This window comes from Lepidochelys kempii, chromosome 7, assembly GCF_965140265.1.
Source record: "Lepidochelys kempii isolate rLepKem1 chromosome 7, rLepKem1.hap2, whole genome shotgun sequence".
Classification (NCBI taxonomy): domain Eukaryota; kingdom Metazoa; phylum Chordata; order Testudines; family Cheloniidae; genus Lepidochelys; species Lepidochelys kempii.
In genome coordinates, this window is record NC_133262.1 from 8,945,370 (window position 1) to 8,963,982 (window position 18,613).

The following is an 18,613-nucleotide window of genomic DNA, read 5'->3' on the forward strand; positions in this document are numbered from 1 at the left end:
AGTTGTTCCCACAATTAGGATGGCCAGGCTTAGCCCAACTGAAAACACACACTTCTTATCAGCAGGACTTTACCAACATAATTAAACCTGTACTGCAGCTGGTGGTTCAGAAAACAAAGGCAACAAAGCCCAAACCTGTTTGTTTGGTTTTTTTACCAGGTATATTAACCAAACTGTTACCTTCAGCATTGCATGCAAAGCATGATTTATAAATACCGTTGCTTGCTTTATTTATCATTGCTCAGTCTCCCAGAGCACAGGAGCTGTCATTTCAAACAAGAAAGAGAGACGTTCTTTGTGTGGGCACTTTGTTGAGGAAAATATTCTACAAGAAGACAGACCTGACCATGAAGATTCTATGGTCAAAGCTCTCCCTTCCATTGTGTTTCAATTACTATTACATTTTTCAAAAATTAGTAGCACCACCATGAAATTTAATTCTACTTTCCCTCATTTGGGTTGTCCACTGGCATAAAACCATGGACTCCAATAGAGTAACTCCTGTAAGGAATCAGGCCCATGGCATAAAGGAGCTACAAAGCAATCACTTAAAAAGTGTTCCGTTTCAGTGATGTGGCTTGTGGAAATCTGCAATAACCTGCCGTTTCCTATTGGCTTTCCTGGGATTCTTTAGAGCAGCACGGACACTCTGCTTACAGTGGCACAAATCCAAAGTAAATCCCCCTCGTTTGCAAGCGCTCAGCATGCATTACAGCTGAAAACACCATCCAGCCAGTGCAGGGATGGTAGCTGGCTCTGTGAATATATGCTGCAGAGATTCTAGCATTCCTGGCTCATGGAAATTTCTTTAATACAATGGCTTAGGCAGGGACACATACGCTGCAGGAGAAGTATGAAATGTTTGCTTTGCAGCATCCAGGTGTTACTAACTATATACACCCCTTACGGTAAAATAAAATTAAGCGTAGTTGTAAATGAAGTACCTGATCCTGCAGTGGCTTTACAGCAGGAAGAACACGCATTAATGTCAAAGGGAGTTCCAAGAGTGGAACACTTTCAAGATTTTATAGGGACCTTTCTTCAAGGAGAACCTGAAAATTGTTTACCGTCATTAACCACCCTCAACCAAACACCTCGTTGTTGTTTACCTGCACACATGTTTTTAAAATCAGAAGCAGTATCAGATAGAGCCTGTCCTTACTCAGGCACAATCATCCTGAGAGCGTCATTCTTTACTCCGGCAAAATGGGAGTTCTGACTGAGTGAGGACTGCAGGAGTTGACCCTAACTAAATAAAAAAATTGGCAGAGGAGAATCAATGAAGACAGTATACGTACTTTCACTGCTACTGATCACCAGTTCAAATCCACCCCATGTCACCATGTGATACCTGTTTGGTGGTGTATGTGAACTGAAATGACATTCTTAGGGCTTGTTCCATAGGTCATTGACATCAATGGAGTCTTCTCAACGAGTTTTGGATCATGACCTCAGCAGGCAGTTAAGCACATCACATAAACCACAGTGACCACAGGTGGGAAGCCTGAATAGAGGCCAAAGATTAAGTGAGGCTGGGGACAGAGCTACCATCTCATTTCTAGAAGGCAGAGGACCCCTCAAAACAGAACTGAAGACCATTATCACACTTGCTTTAGCACTGCCGAAGCTGTTCTTGTTCTCTAATTAGGGGATTTCAACCTTCAAGGCTGTCTACCCAACACCCTTCACAAGCGCTAAATTCACTCAAAATAACAAACTGTATTTATTTAAACCAGAAAGCAAAAACTCTGCAATAGTATCAACTAAAATATATATATATATATATATATATTAGATTTCACACAGATGAAAATCATTACAATTCTCTAGAGACTTCCCCTCTCTACAGTAACTCATGTCACTTCCTAGCTAGTAAAATTGTGCCACAGGATATGAAAAGACTATAACATTCTACTAATTTTAATATTGCTCTAATCAAATAATGAGTTGTTTACTGCCTTCTAATTTAAAAGGTAATTCATTAAATGTATCCTGTCACCTCTTACAGGTAGCCAAGGCATGAGAACACACACTCCTGGGGAGCATCAGGGCAATGCGGGAATACTTCATGCGGGTCACTGAAATTTAATACTTCCTACATATGAAAACTGCAGTGATTATTTAATAATTGCTAAGAAACAATATAAATTAAACACTCCAGTGATTGAACCTGGTGCACAAAATATTTTTAAATCGGCTCAAAAGTGTGAACTCTAGGGAATGTGAAAAAAATAGTAACAAAGGAATGTACACCAGTTACAAGCAGACCGTATTTGGTATATCCACACGTGGGTTTGATTCAAATTCCACTGAAGTCAATCAAAATCTTTTCATTGGATCAGGCCCAAAATGATAACATAACAATAATGTTTAAGTGAGTGTCATGAAGTGGAAGAGAACAGATTGTACATAGACATTATGTGCATTACAAAAGTTGGGTCAGATTCAGTAATATCGGCCCAATACTGCAAAAGTTACCGAAAGCTATTGTTGTTGTTTTTTTAATTGGAGTATAGCAAGGTAATAAAAAGATAGGGCCCAGGTCTGCAACCCTTCGTGGCTACTCATATAAAGGTTGCAGTAGGATCACATCCAGAGCACTAATGTTATTTAGTGCCTGCAACTGCAAATATAGGATGTATAGAAACATGATTGTTCAGATGACAACTCATGGTCTGGATTGAGACCTCATCAAGTTGGTTTTTTTATTTTAATAATCAGGCAGTAGCACACTGTACTAATGTCTGGTTTATTGAAAACTAAGGTATCAACATTCAACCGATCTCTTAACCCGAAATCTTTGAAAAGTGGGTATTTTTCAACTCCTTCTGGGGACAGGGGAAAGGCAATCCAAACTTGTTAAGAATCAGTCCATTCTGTCAACACTTGCCCTAGTCATCAGAAGCAATGCAGAATCACTAAATCAGTTTTAGAATACAGTTTTGGTCAATGTGTGTCCAAAGCAGTCACCTGATTGGCTGCTGGTGATGTCATACCCACGCATTAATCCCCACTGACTGCAGTTTTAACATCATGCACATTACCCCAATCATCTACATAGCAAGTATCATCAGTGTAAGTGATATAGTAAATCACTGGAGCAGAGAATAAAGCTACAGTGTTGAAAGAGAGAGGATGGGGTGCTTTTTATTTTCAGAGTGGAATGGGGTCAACAAAGAATGCCTGCTTCATTGAGAGGAATGGGGATTGTAATATCCCTAGCTAAAATAAAGTATGTGTTCAAGAACTCCCATTTGAAAATGTTAAGAGGTTGCCAGCGGTGAGACAATTGGTCCAGGAAATAAAAACTATTTCAGGAACCATAATGTTTAGCAAAATGAAGTCAAATCCATTTCTCAGGAACAAAAATGTAACCGTGACATCTGCAAAAATAAGCTTTTCTGATTGCTCATGACATTTTCACAGGTAGAACAGCCATGAAAGTATGTTATTTACATCAAATATAGATACTCTTAGTAATGTAAATTGACATGCTGGTACTTTCTTATGGGGGTGGCAAGACGAGTCAAATCTGAAGGCAGATGTACTTAAAAAAAAGCATTGTAAAATGCTAGGTCTACCTTCAAGTAATGGAGGTCCTGATTGGTGAATTGATGCAGCTTGCACATACTCAGAGGGTCACTTTGGGAACAGATAAATCGTTATTTATCCATAATGATTCTGATAATTGCATTCATGGATTAAACTGTATTACTACCGGTTTGCAGAACAAATGTTGCACTTTGTTAATAACACTTTTACACTAAATGATCAGCGAAGTGCACATTCCTATTGTGCCCTTTAACTATACATAGCAATTATAGTTACAGAAATATGCACATAGCGCATGCTATGAAACACTGTCAGAAAAACATACATGTCAAAGCAATTTCAAAACACATCTGTGCTCAAGTTGTAATGCAATGATTAAGCATGCACCTTGGAGGATTCTGAGCGGCATATGGGGAGTATGCTGTCAAGAGTTATTCATTTTGTACCGCACGAGTAATCAGTGAGAAAGAGTCAAAATATAGTTTAAATTGGCAATATAAAAAAATCCTATGAACCTTCTGATTTTGTGGATTTTTAACATATTGTCGTCTGCACACACACTGCCAGACAAAACGGAGCGCAGCGGACAGATGCGGACGCGTTCAGGACAGGGGAGGGAACATTTCAGTCCGGCGCTGGGTGGGTTTTGGAGTCTCCCAGAATCAGAGCAATCCCTCTGGCTAAACAAATCCAGCTGTGGTTAGGAGCGATTGAAAGCTCATTCGAGGGCAGGCTCCGCTCTGTAGCCCTTCAAACGCAAGTGATCAAAAGTAAACCCAAAGCTGCGGACACGAGCCCTGATCACCCGCGTAGTGGCCGGGAGAGGACTCCGGAGACGGGCAATAGCAGAACCGCAAGAGGAACCGTAACCACATTGAACTCGGTAGGCTGATGGGACCGAAACTTTGTTCGGCCCCTTCCAGGGCTTCCCTGTCTTGCATCTCGAGCGCTCGGAGGAAGAGGCGAGGAAGCGAACAAGCGGAGCAGACAAGCGAGGAGAGCCCGGCTAACCAGCGCTGCCCTCTGGGCCAGGAGGAGGGTGGATCGCGGCTGTCCCAGGACTTGGGGGCCGAGGCGCTTATCTCCCCGATAAAATTCCCCGTGATTAAACCGGGACCTCAGCAGCGCTTCCTCAGCGGGCCCGGCTGCAGGGTGCCAATAGGCTGGAGGAGGAAGGAGGGGGACCCTCCTCCTGTACCCCACAAACCCCGGCACGTCTCCGCCCTCCCCCAGCAAACCCGATCCGTTCGGCCGCGGCTGCACCCGGGCAGCTCCCACCGGCCACCGCTGGTGCCCCGCTAGTCGCATCAACTCCCCGGCACGGCGGGGTCCTACCCCTGCTGCCAGGGCAGAGCCCACCGCCAGCCGTAGGCAGCCTCTTCCCCGCCGCCTCCCCAAGCTCGCCCGACAGCCACTAGCTCGGGCTCCGGGCTCGAACTCACGGGCAGCCGTTCGCAAGGGCTCTCCCCGGAGGGAGGCCGATGGGGTGACCCGCCTTGGGGCGCTCCCCGCCCCGCAGATCCACGCTCTTCCCCCTGCTCGGGGCCGCTCACATACACCCCACTTCCCCCCGGGGTCCCCCCGGGAAGCAGAGAGCCGGCACCGAGCAGCCCAGTTCCCCCAGCCCCGCCGCCACAGGTTACCGGGGGACAGGCGCTCCGGGGTCCTTTCGGAACAAGCCCCTTCCCCAGACTTTGGGGTCCCCGGACCCCCAAGGAGCCGAAGGGGAGGACCCAGGGCTGGCGAGCCGCCCGCTCCCCCTGCCCCGAAAGTTAGGAGACCCAGGGGGGCGCCCCCCGGCCTCACCTGGAGCCGGGCTGCCTGTCTGTCTGTCTGCTCCGGGGACCGACGGACCCAGCCCTCTCCCGGCCTGTCTTCAGCCGTGCGCCTGGGGCAGCCGGGCGCTCGCCATGGGGCCGCGGGGTCCGAGCCCGGCTCCGGGGCGCAGCTGCAGCCGGCCGGCGCGTCCCGGCGCTCACTCACCCAGGCTCATCGCCCATGGCCCGGGCGGAGCGCGCCCGCCGGAGCCGGGCAGGGAGGAAGGACGTTCCGAAGCGGCCGGGTCGGTGGGGCCGGGAGGCTGGGGAGGGGAGGGACGCGCCCCCCCGGGGACTCCCCCCCAGCGGCCAGCTGCGCCCGACTCCCGGGCGAGCCCCAGCGCGGCGAGCGGAGACTCAGCCGGGGAGGCTGCAGCAGCTCCGGTTTGAAACTAGAGTGGCCCAGAAAGCCACCCCCCTGGCCATGGCAGCCGGCCCTGATTGGCCAGCCCCGCTCCCGCCCCCGCGCCGGAGGCGAGTCACCACCGCTGGCTGCAGAACTGGGGCGGGGGGGGGGGGGCAGTCGGCCGGCCCCCAGGTCTCCGTGCCCTTCCCCGTGCTTTCCGGGCGCCCGGCTGGAGCCCCGCCGTGGCCACCTTAACCCCAGAAGAGGAAGGAAGAGGAACCCCAGAAGGGAACCCCAGATCATTCATAACGGGGCGCGGGGGGGGGAGATTTCATAGGTGAGCTGAGTCCTGAGACCTACCCGCGCCCGCTGTCCCCCATCCCGTGCAAATCCTGGGGTGGGGGGGTCTTGGTGTAACCAACACTGCGGATGCTGCCGGCCTTGGGCCAGGGCCGTCTGCGCGAAAAGCATGAGCCGCCGGAGCTAAGGCACTAACTGGGAGCGATTGCAAACTCACTGATCTCTTACGCGGACAGAGAGACCCAAGAACCCACACTCGTGGGGCGTGTCGAATAGCGGTGCAAGTCATGCTGATGGGCAACAGGTCCAGCCAAAGGGAGCAGACCTCAGAAATCATCTTCTCCCTAGCCCTTCCCCTTTTCTCCGCCTTCCAGTTAATTTTCCTCACCCAAAAAGTATCAGAGGGGTAGCCGTGTTGGTCTGTATTCACAAAAGCAATGAGGAGTCTGGTGGCACCTTAAAGACTAACAGATTTAGTTGGGGATAAGCTTGTGTGGGTAAAAAACCCACTTCTTCAGATGCATGCAGTGAAAATTACAGATACAGGCATAAATATATATTGGCACATGAAGAGAAGGGAATTACCTTACAAGTGGAGAACCAAGGTTGAAGGCCAATTTAGTCAGGGTGGATGCATTTTCCCTCACCCTACAGTAGGACCATGTCCGCATTTTGACAAGCAGTCCCATTCTCCATTACGTGGCCCCTGCAACATAAAGAGTGATGCCTGAGTGCAAATGCCCCTTGGCAAAGAAGTCTCCACTTTCAGTCTGGCAAACAATTCCTGGGTCAGTGAGGGATGTGGGAACTCCGAAGACTCAGAGCTCAGATAAGCATCCTGGAAGATGGATGCTCAGCTGAGCCCACAAAGGCTCCAAGCAACCTTCCCAAATACACTAACCCTTCCTTTAAACTTGGGTCCCTCTGCCTGCTACCTTTTCAGAGGGAGGAAGGAAGCACAGGACCTGTTGTTCTTCCTTTAGCATCTTCCTAAGGCACCCCATTCTCTTTCTTTCCCCCTCTTTCCACTCCATATGGTTCCCAATTCCTCTTGCCCCTGCCATCACAGGACAGCGCACAGTAAGTGCCGATCTACAAGTGGAGATGCCTTTTGGTTCTGGGAAGTGCCCTATCCTATGCGTGCTGCATCTCCAGGGCCTGCAAGTGAGGAAACTCAAGTTGCTGCAGTGCAAGATCTGGATGTTTTCCCCAGGTTGCACAGCACATGCAGCTCTCCCACTCAGCCCAAGCTTTTCGCTGTCTAGCAGACTCACTGCTAGGATCAGAGAGCTGGGCATGCCCTAGCTGGGGGAAGAGGATAAAGCCAATTCCCAAGCAAAGGGTTGGTCTGCAAATATGGTCAGCGTCTTCTTTTGAAAACACTGGCAACTTGGCAAGCATTTTAGCATGCCAGAGGCTTGACCTGCCAACCTTCCTCTGGTCACAGGTCTGGTCAGTAATATACTGCATCCATAAGAAAATGGACTGTCAAATTTAAAATTCAATGACATTTAATAAAAAATGATGTTTTACTGGCAGTTTTCTAGTGGCTGGACTTGGGGTCACTGACCTACTGGGTGACCTTGAGCAACTCCACTGCTCACTTTCCTCTATCCCCCTTTGCCTGCCTTGTCTATTTAGACTCCAGATTCTTTAGGGAGGATTTGTCTCTTACTGTGTGAGTATAATGCATAGTGCAATGGCACCCGGATCTTGGGTGGGGCCTTCAGGTGCTATTGCAGTACCAGCCATCGTCACCATGTAATGCAAAGAGATAGTGGATAAACTGAGTGGACCACCACAGGTGTTTTGAGTAAAACTGAAGAGTTATTCATATTGTGGATTTCAACCAAGTATGGTCCTTCAAATTGACCTTTGTCTAACTTTTCCAGCATTACTATATGCAAGACCTTAAAAATCACTCTACCTTCTCTAGCGCAATCTGTTGTATTATTAAATTTACAGCGGCAAATGCAACCCATTTAGATAATTTTGCAGAGAATGAGAGCGAGGGTCCAACAAAATCCAGTTCCACCAATAAATCCCTTGCCTCCCCTCACCCCTATGGCCCAATCTGACTCCTACGAAGGAGGGGGAATCAATGGGAGTTTTAATGGTGACTTAAAGTGGAGCAGGCTAAAGCCCTTAGTGTCAGATTTCATTTCTTCCTCCATGCTGCCCGTTGTGAGTGGGACTCCATTCTTAGCTTAGTGCTCCCACTCTCTTTTTCTTTCAGTCCTGCCTCCAAATTTTTGTGAAGCCCTCGGACAATAACATCAAGAAAAATGAAAAGGAGTACTTGTGGCACCTTAGAGACTAACCAATTTATTTGAGCATGAGCTTTCGTGAGCTACAGCTCACTTCATCGGATGCATACTGTGGAAACTGCAGAAGACATTATATACATGGTATATACATTATATACCATGGTCTCTGTGTATATAATGTCTTCTGCAGTTTCCACAGTATGCATCCGATGAAGTGAGCTGTAGCTCACGAAAGCTCATGCTCAAATAAATTGGTTAGTCTCTAAGGTGCCACAAGTCCTCCTTTTCTTTTTGCAAATACAAAGTAACACGGCTGCTACTCTGAAACCTATCAAGAAAAATGCCCTGAATCACCCATTATACATATTTTAAAAGATTTGAGATAGAACCAGAGGAAGCTTCTATCTGTGAGTTTTGTGTTGTCCTCCTGCTTCGTTGTCAGCTCTTCGGGGCTAGAGCCACATCTTCTCCTCTGGCTCATACAGTGCCAGCTTCATTGGCAGCATTTGACAAATAATCATGACTGTAATGGGGTTGCACATCAGCGCAAAATTCCAAATATCCGGGCTGGGGAGTGGTAAGAGCATTTGTTGTGTTATGACTGTGTTCTAGGTGAACTATTTTATAGAGAAAGAATGTACATCTTCGGTTTAAACGTTTTTCCTGCTTTTCCAACAGAAAACATTAAAGTGACATTTATGGTCTGCACAGTGCAAATGCACTTTGCACCTAATTGCAAGTTACTTTTTAAACAGACACACACATTTCAATCCAATACTCTTACACAGGTACAATGGTGATTGGTGCACTAGATATAAACTGACACGCCTAAATTTTCAAGTGCAGCTAATGATTTTGGCTAGGCCAATTTTTGGGTGCCTACCTTGAGGTAGCTTAAAGGGGGTCTGCTTTTTAGAAGTGCTGACCACCTACCCTCTGAAAATCAGGCCTCTTTGAAAGGTATTTTACATTGGTGACTCAAAAATGGTGGCACTCAAAATCACTAGCCATTTTTGAAAACTTAGACGCATACAGACTCTCTAGGCTGCGGAGGTGGTATTGTGGTGTCCTTACTATCCTGTTAAGGTAAAATTCACCCCTGCCCAGAGGAACAGCACACACCCATGCACTGCTTACATCCCATGTAGGCCTTGTGCTGAATTTCACTCTTAGTGTGAAGCAGCCATATGGACAATTGTTGGCTGCTCAGAGCTATAATTTAATTTCTTTATAGCTAGGCTGTGTGCAATTTACTACTTCAGCTCATTGCTACTTCACCCTGTATAAGTCTGCACTGCTTCAGACCTATTTACCCTATGCAAAGTACTAGAGTACTAGGTTATACACAGCATTTGTGTGGGAGGCGCTTTGAGCATGAGACAAACCTGTGAACTCATCCCAGCTCTGATGAAGTCTCTGCCTTTGAACAAATCTCTCGCCCTGACTCAGTTTCCCCACCTCTACAGTGGGAATATTAATACCTATCTCATAGGCGTACTGTTCAGATAAATTAGGTAATGGCTGTAAAACATTTTCAACATACAAATGCTGAACATATGCTTACTGTTTTTAGTATATTGAGAGCACTTTTCAAATACTATCTAACTGAATCTGCAAAACATCCCTGTGAGGGGAATTATAGTTCCCATTTTACAGATGGGAACCCCACAAAGGGATTAAGGTCTTAATCCTGCACCATTTAAATTAATGGGAAAGTCCTTGCTGGCTCTAGCCCAACATGATTTGCCCAATGAGATGATCACTTTAGATAAGCTATTACCAGCAGGACAGTGGGGTGGGAGGGGGTATTGTTTCATGGTCTCTGTGTGTATATAATGTCTTCTGCAGTTTGCACAGTATGCATCCGATGAAGTGAGCTGTAGCTCACGAAAGCTCATGCTCAAATAAATTGGTTAGTCTCTAAGGTGCCACAAGTACTCCTTTTCTTATAGTAAACCTATAGGAAAGGATTAGAACTCAGTTGTCCCCAGTCCCCAGTCCTGTGATCAAACAACCTCTTCCTCTTTCACAAGACCCAATCATCACAGCTGGAGGCCATGCCAACAATATTCACGCTGCCAATCAGCTTTTAGCTTTTCAGTTACCAGGGTCCACTGCTTCCCTCGAACAGAAGTAGGCTTGTACCTTTTGACACCTCACCGAACTCTATGACTGTCTCACCAAGATGAGCCAGAGTAAGTCCTGGATACGTTTTAAGTCTTTTGATGATTAGAATAGTTAAAAGGCTCATTATTTCTAAAATGTTTATCCATATTTTTCTATTTCTGCTTGCAAAATTAGCTGATGCACATTTTAAATAAACAGCTATTGTGCAGTTAAACAATGATTAAAGAAGAGTTCCATTTAAATTATTAAGTGGTTAGATAAAAAGCCTCCCTTCTTTTTGTACACTACTTTATTCAGAAGTCAAACTTCTGCAGTCTCATGGAATGCTAATGAACAGCATAATAATGCACAAGGGCAAGAGCAGGCTGATTAATTAAAAACAGAAGCCAGAAATCAAAGGTCTTAAAATAGGCTTACAAAAATAATTCAATTATATGTTATGAACCTAGGATAACCAAGACACGTCCCACACTTTCATTCATCATTATACCTCATTTTAATATCTAAAGTGGCTTGCTTGTACACGGGAAGTAGTGCTAATTGGGTCTTTCAGGTGTGACACTTACATAACAAGACAAAAGCGACTTGACGCTCACGTCCAATTTTAATCGTTCTCTATCTTGGAAATGGCTACACTTGACTAAGTATATTCTCAGTTTAACTGATTTACTCAACTATTTTTAGTCATGACCCATTTCTGTAGTTGTTGAATACTCGATTGCACGATCACTTTACAAATTAATTAATTAAAAGCTCCACACCCATAATGTTAGCCTCATCACAAATCCACCTCTGGTCTCTCTACGTGATTTCACCTCTTCCTAACAGCTCTGCATCTTCTTCCTTTACATCCTTCCCCAGGCCTATGTGTTGCTGTTGTGAGCAGGATCTTTCTTTTTCTGAGTTTGCATTACTTCACATCTCTAGCGTGAGCAAGGTCCTTCACATTCAGTTTTTATTTTCTTTAAAATTTCCTAGAAGTGTATCAGCGCTTGTTACAAAAATTTAAAGAAGATGAAAATCAGTGCAAAAAATTAATTTAACTGTTTTCTGGGTACATGTTGGGGTTAATATCAGGGGACAGGAGGACGGAAAAGCAACAAATAGAGAAAAGTAAGTCTATTGAAAGTAAAAGCAGTTTAATGCTGTGGTTTATTTCATGAACGGTTCATTAACAGTCCATGCATGTGTGTGTGTGTGTATCTTCCACTACATTGCCTTACTTTAACAGAAAGCCTCCCATTGACACTTAGCCTATAGATGAATATAAACACATCTACCTACTGTAGCGTATTGCATTTTGTTAACATAATCAGTATTTTCATGTACTTGAGTGGTCCAAAATTGGGGTTAAAAAAATCAATAAAAATAATAGTTTTTGTAAAATCCAGGCATTTTTCAGTGAAAAAATAATCTGTAAAGACGGCAAATGAAGGACCGTAAGCACAAGAAAGCTGTGTCTAGCAATGGGGTAAATCAGGTCATTAATAAAGTATTGTATCCTGGAGGGACAGTGCTGGGAGCATCTGAGGTCTTGAGGCAACGCAGTAATTGAATTGGAAAAGCATTGTGCAGCCTGTGGTAGGAGATGGCCGTTCTGCTAGTAGGATGAAATTCCCCCTTGTCAGAGGTCCAGCAGCAAAGCCAATGCACCTTTTAAATCCTCAAAATAGGGCTTGAGTGGGATTTAAGTGGTGCACAGAGAGAAAACAAAGGAAGAAGGCAGCAGGGTACCACCTGGACTTGGCACAGAGTGAAAGAGCCTCAAGTAAAAGCTTTGACAGCAAACACTATCTAAAGAGGGAGAGGGCTGTTAGGTAGCCAGAATGGATTAGGTTGTCATTGCAAAGAGAGGCATATTCTTGTGAGGGGGGTTGGGGGGGGGAGAATATGTGGAAGGTTAATGGTAAGTGACATAAATCAGGTTACACAAATCAATGAGAGTTGGATCAGGCCCTAAATTAGGAGCCTTAGTGCAGAGCTGGAGCTTGGGACTGACGTAGGTTGCCAGTATAGATTAAAATAAATAAGGGAAATATATGAAGAAGAACTCTGTGTGGCTCGAAAGCTTGTCTCTCTTACCAATGGAAGTTGGTCCAATAAAAGACATTACCGCAGCCACCTTGTCTCTCTAAGGGAAAGACAGACATTCTGACTTTGTTTGGAGGGCCAAAACCGAACCTGTGTGGGTGTGCCTATCACACTATCAGGGCAATAAATAATAATAATGTGTAGTCTCAAAAGAGGCCATCAGCCACTCCCGGGACACCACGACAGGTGACACAATGAAAGGGCAGCATGCCCTCTCATCACTAGCAACGAAGTCAAAGGAGGATGTAAGACAGGAAGCTGTTTGTCTAAGAGTGTCTAGCATTGGATCTCCAATCAATCATCAATCGAGCACTATGAAACGACTGAGGAAGTGAGAACAGGCCTAGATCATTAATGAGAATGGTGCTGTTCAGAAAGTTTGCAGGTGCACAAGCTGTGTACCATCTTTGGGCACATAATCATGGCAGCTTCAGACATAAATGGGTATGAATACCTGGGTGTACACGCCATTTTGTTAATTGTGTGTGCAAAACCCACATGTGATTGTGTATCAAACCTCAACTTTCTGAAAATTAATCTCCATCTTCTTTAGAATCTTACATATTTCTGGCCACAGAAACCATCAGTTGTACTCTAATGAGCATGAAAGTTGAGAAAAGTTCCTCTGTATCTCACAGACAAAGAACAGATGATATGTCAGCACAGGGCAAAACCTGGTCAAACAACCAAAACCCCAAGAACCTCAGGGTCAGGTTTTCCCAAACTGCACGACTCACTTAAAATAAAGGTTATGACTTTAAAAGATGGACTCCATTTAGTAGTGTCATTTCAGGGCTATTCTCAAGATTCAGTGCATCTGCGATTTTCAAAACACTCCATGTTAAAAGATGTGACTTCAGTGATTTTACGAGTACAGCAAACCTGGATTGTTAAATTTTTCTCCACCGTAAAACAGCCATTATTCTACTTCCAGAAGTTAGCCTCTAGAATAAGTTTAGCTTCTAAAAATGAAAGACTTATTTCACTTGCAACAAAATGTGAATCTTTTCAAAAAATCTTGATCTACAGCAGCATCCTGCAAAAGAGAAGTGGGGACATGTATACATCTGATGAGCAGACATTTAACAACACACGGTGGGGCTGAAGCAGGGGTCCCTCAAGTTTCATTTTCCAGTAGGGGAGCTTTCAAAGCTCAGGAAACACCCATCTATAATATAATGTTATTGATTTTCCTTTGGGAGAAAAAATATCCAAGCACAGAAAAAATCTGAGTCCCCTACTTTCTATGTTCGGTCATCAAGTTCTGTGATGAAATGCACTGGTAGCTATGCAAGTGACATCCTTTTGAACAGGCAAGTGCAATTAACTAAAACAATGTAAGTTAGTCATAATGAACATCTTTCCTCAACATGGATCAGGTCTCCCTCACTTTACTAACATTGTATGGTCCCCCGACTTCAGTGGGACCACTCATTGAAATAAGGCAAGCAGCTGTAGCCTCTTATATCCATCTGGCTTCAACCACATCCTAACAATTGGTGAATGAATTACATTTTCTTTAACATGTATTTATATGTTAAATAAAGAAACATACTTGTTAAAGAAAATGTAATTAATTCACCAATTGTTAGGATGTGATTGAAGCCAGATGGATATAAGAGGCTACAGCTGCTTGCCTTATTTCAATGAGTGGTCCCACTGAAGTCGGGGGACCATACAATGTTAGTAAAGTGAGGGAGACCTGATCCATGTTGAGGAAAGATGTTCATTATGACTAACTTACATTGTTTTAGTTAATTGCACTTGACTGCAATCATCAGTGGTTCTCAAACTGTGGGTCGGGACCCTAAAGTGGGTTGCAACTCCATTTTAATGGGGTCACCAGGGTTGGCGTTAGACTTGCTGGGGTCCAGGGCCAAAGCCTGAGCCCGAGGCCTTCAGCCCTGGGTGGTGAGGCTCGAGCGAGCTCAGGCCTAGGTCTCCCCTCCTGGGGTCGTGTAGTAATTTTTGTTGTCAGAAGGGGGTTGCGCTGTAATGAAGTTTGAGAACCCCTGGGTTAGACTACATGAGTGAAACCACAGAATGACTCCAATGAAGCCACTGTGGAGTTATCTTCTGATTTACACTGATGTGAGATCAAAATATAGCCCTACAAGCTAATGTCCCATCATTTGACAGAGTTGAGTAAGTGGTGCTACTTTTCCTAACTCAAACTCTATAGAGAGACGTTTGAATATTCTCTCTAGGAGGAGCATCTTGTCTTAATATTCTGTCTATCAGTAAATAATGACTCTATAGTGAGAAGAAAAGATGGCAGCTATACAGCTTTCGTTCAGTTCATCAAGTTCAATTTTGATAAGCAACCTGGCATACCGGAAAGGATTACATATGTCTGTATATTTAATTCATGGCTAAATGCAATGCATAGGATCCTTGTGCACTTCGGAGTTCAGCATCTAACAGGCAAATGAAATACAGTCTAATGGTGATATTTTCTGTACTCTGGAGGCATGAGTGACATTCGTGCACCTCACTGATGTCAGCATTGGATGCTGAGGTCTATACTTAATTTTCTCAGTAAGAAATTAATCAGAATCCATCTGTTTCCTCCTCATTCTGGAAAATTTAATTACAACTAAACCAAAGATTATAGGATTCTCATGTCTGTGGTGTTTGTTTCTCCCCCACACACACACCAGTTTTGGTGCTGTCCAAACTGAATGATTAAAGCTGCTTAGTTTAAGTAAGATTGGAAACAATCTTCCTTTCTGGATGGAAAAGTATAATGACAGTGAACAGGGACTAAAGTCTGCTCTGTTACATGGCTGTAAATCCAGAGCAACTCCACCGAAGTGAATGCAGTTCATTCGGATTTATTCCAGAGTAACTGAGAGAAGAATCTGGACCTTAGTCTTTCAATATGTGCTTCTGATCCAGTGATGGGATACATAACGATTCAAAAACTATCACTCTGCAAGTCTTTATTATTTATCTTATACATGCATATAGATGCCTAGCACAATGGGACCCAGATATTTAATTAGGGCCTCTGGATGGTACCCTAGTATAAATAAACCTGAAATTCTCCCCCATATTCAAATATCCAGCCTAATCTGTTTATCAAATGCTTTAATTAATTATTTACTCCTTCCTGGATCTTCTAGTGGATTACAAGGGGAAAACTGGACTTAAAGATTCCCTGAACTTAACCTATTTGTAATGATAACTATCACATGCTGATGGATGTGCTTGCTTCAAGAGCAGTGATGGGGGAAAATTATTTGGGTAAGAAACACAAGGCATGAAAAGCAAAAAGCGAAATGTCAATAAGAGTCTGCTACTGGATGGTTGGGTAACAGCTACAGCCAAACATGATTCCAAGAGGCTCCTAAATGACATAGAAGCTAAATCTACAATCCAAAAAGTAAATGCTTCTACCACAGAAGCCATCCTGGCTTTCCCCCAGATAGCGGAACTGAATGAGAGACTCAGGGAAGTTTAGTAACAGGGGACATGAGCTCCTATGATAGGAATTATTTCACAGACAGCTGCAATACCATGGTACTAATGCCAAGAAGGTAAAGAATCTGGGAAATTAAGAAATCTGGAGCCCTATCCTGCTGCTGTTGCATGCACTGAAAGAAATAGGAGTCACATGTGTACCTCTTGGTAAACTGGGCGCAAGCAAACAATATGTGTTTTAATGAGGCTAATTGTAAATGTACACATCTGGGAACAAAGAACATCAGCCATACTTACAGGATGGAGGACTCTACCCTGGGAAGCAGCAACTTTGAAAAATATTTGGGAGTCAGCTGACTCATGAGTTCCCAATGTGACGCTGTGACCGAAAGAACTAATGAGATCCTGGGATGCATAAATAGGGGAATCTTGAGTAGGAATAGAGAGGTTATTTTACCTCTATATTTGGCACTGCTGCGACTGAAGCTGTAATACTGTGTCCAGTTCTGGTGCCCACAATTCAGGAAGGAGGGCGATAAATTGGAGAGGGTTCAGAGAAGAGCCATGAGAGTGATTTGATGATTAGAAAACATGTCATATAGTGACAGACTCAAAGAACTCACTCAATTTAGCTTAACAAAGAGAAAGTCAAGGGGTGACTTGATTACAGTCTGTAAGTATCTACAAGCGAAAGAAATATTTAATAATGTGCTCTTCAATCTAGCAGAGAATGGTATAACATGATTCAATGGCTGGAAGCTGAAACTAGACAAATTCAGACTGGAAATAAGATTTAAATTTTTACAGTGTGGGTAGCTACTGGAACTATTTACACAGGGTTGTGGTGGAGTTTCCATCACTGACAATTCTTAAATTAAGATTGGATGTTTTTCTAAAAGATCTGCACTAGGAATTATTGTGGGGGCATTCTATGGCCCATGTTATATAGGAGGTCAGACTAGATGATCACAGTGGTCTCTTCTGGACTTCGAATCAATGAATCCCACACAAGAAGACCATGAGTCTTTGTCCCCATTTTGTCTGGTTGAAATTAGAGGATAAGAGCCTACTAAATCTGCCAACTGTTGGAGTTACTCCATTAGCTCAATCAGTGGAAGCTGATGCTTATAGCCCTAGACCCCAATTCAGCAAGTTACTTACGCATGTGAGTCGTTCCATTGACTTCAATGGAATTACTCATATGCTCAGCTCTAGACACACGCCTAAGCACCTTGTCGAATTGGAACGTTGGTGCTGCAGGTCCCAGCCCCAGTGAGAGGTCAGTGGGTTAGGTGACACATGCACAAAGCAGCAGTGGTAATAAAAGGAAGGACAGAAATCCACCAGTATGGCAGAAGTCTCAGGAATCCCAATGATGATTTAGTAGTTACGGTGCAATAGGCGGCAATTCCTCTGAAAAAGACAAATGCAAGGAACAAAGAGCAGCAGCCAGCAGGGCCTCACAAAGGACTGTCCCAAAAATCTGACTATAATGGAAATGGAAGAGCAAGGAGGTGACCAGACCAAACGATACAGAATCAACTACACAGCAAAAATGCAGAAAGGGTTAAAAAAAAACACATAGAAAATAAGGTGAGATGTAGCCACGAGTAATGGAAGTTAATCCACCCACGGGAGATATAATCTGAGACACAGATATTCAACAGGAGGGACAGCCCTGGAAAAGGGTGCCACTGGATGAGGCTTGGAGGTGACAGTGGACAGCAAATTGGACACAAGGTTGCAATAGGACATTGAACAGAAAAGGCTGATGAAGTTTGGGAATGCAGCAGATAAAACAATCACACATCACAGAGCTAGGAGGTTTCTGTAGAATATTGTTACAACCCACAGCTGGATTAAGGCAAACCAGGGTTTTAAACACACCAGAATTTGGGAACCCTTTGGCTGCACACCTGTGACCCCACTTCCTCCGTGTGAACATGCCTCTCACTAGGAATGGTGATAGCAGGGGTCACTATCAGTGAAACAAGGGTAGCAACATGGGGTCTCATTTCCATCCCAGGAGGTGCAAGCGCCCCCCCTTTTCCCCCAAACACACACATACTGGGTGTGCCCAGTATTTACCCAGCAGCCAGGGCATATCTGCTTGGAAAGGTGAGTAGGTCTGCTGCAGTGTTTTCCTCTTGTCACATACAGAGTCCTTTGCTGGTGGAGCTCTGGATTTAAGACGCCATTCAGATGCATGGTACCGTTTACTCTTCTCATAGCTATTGTTTCAGGTTGTTTGCAGACTCAGGCAAACATCCTGGCTTCAGTTTGCTCTGGTCAAGTTCTCAAGCCTTTCTTTTCTTTCTTTTCAGTCATGAGGGCTAGAGAATTACTTTTTTCCTTCAAGGAGAGCTGAGATTGTGATGTACTCACGTGATGCAGGACCTGAGGCTCAAGGGAAAATCCTATAGTGCATATGCCTTAATTTGGCCCTGGTGCAACCACACCTTGTACATTATATTAAATTCTGGATACCTGACTGCCAGGAAGATATTGACACATTAGAGGAGGTTAAAAGAATAAATTTGCATAAATTAACTAGGGATATTTATAGAAACTCCAAATGAAATAATATAGCAGCAGTCTAACCATGGGACCATCTGCTAATCTATGTCCCGTGGCAATTAAGGTCAACAAGGGTGGACCTATTTCATATCTTCTCTATCGAGGGCTGAGAT

At 44.4% G+C, this 18,613-nt stretch overlaps 1 protein-coding gene across 2 annotated transcripts in view; it reads right to left on the reverse strand.

Moving 5' to 3' along the window:
• The window catches only part of TAFA4 (TAFA chemokine like family member 4), a 111,921-nt gene extending 106,227 nt beyond the window's left edge, over positions 1 to 5,694 (reverse strand). Inside the window, exon 1 of one of the 2 annotated variants that reach the window (XM_073354808.1) lies at positions 5,536 to 5,694. The gene's annotated coding sequence lies outside the window, so the exon portion shown is untranslated. The other variant, XM_073354806.1, reaches the window with a different exon arrangement.
• Positions 5,695 to 18,613: the final 12,919 nt, after the last annotated feature.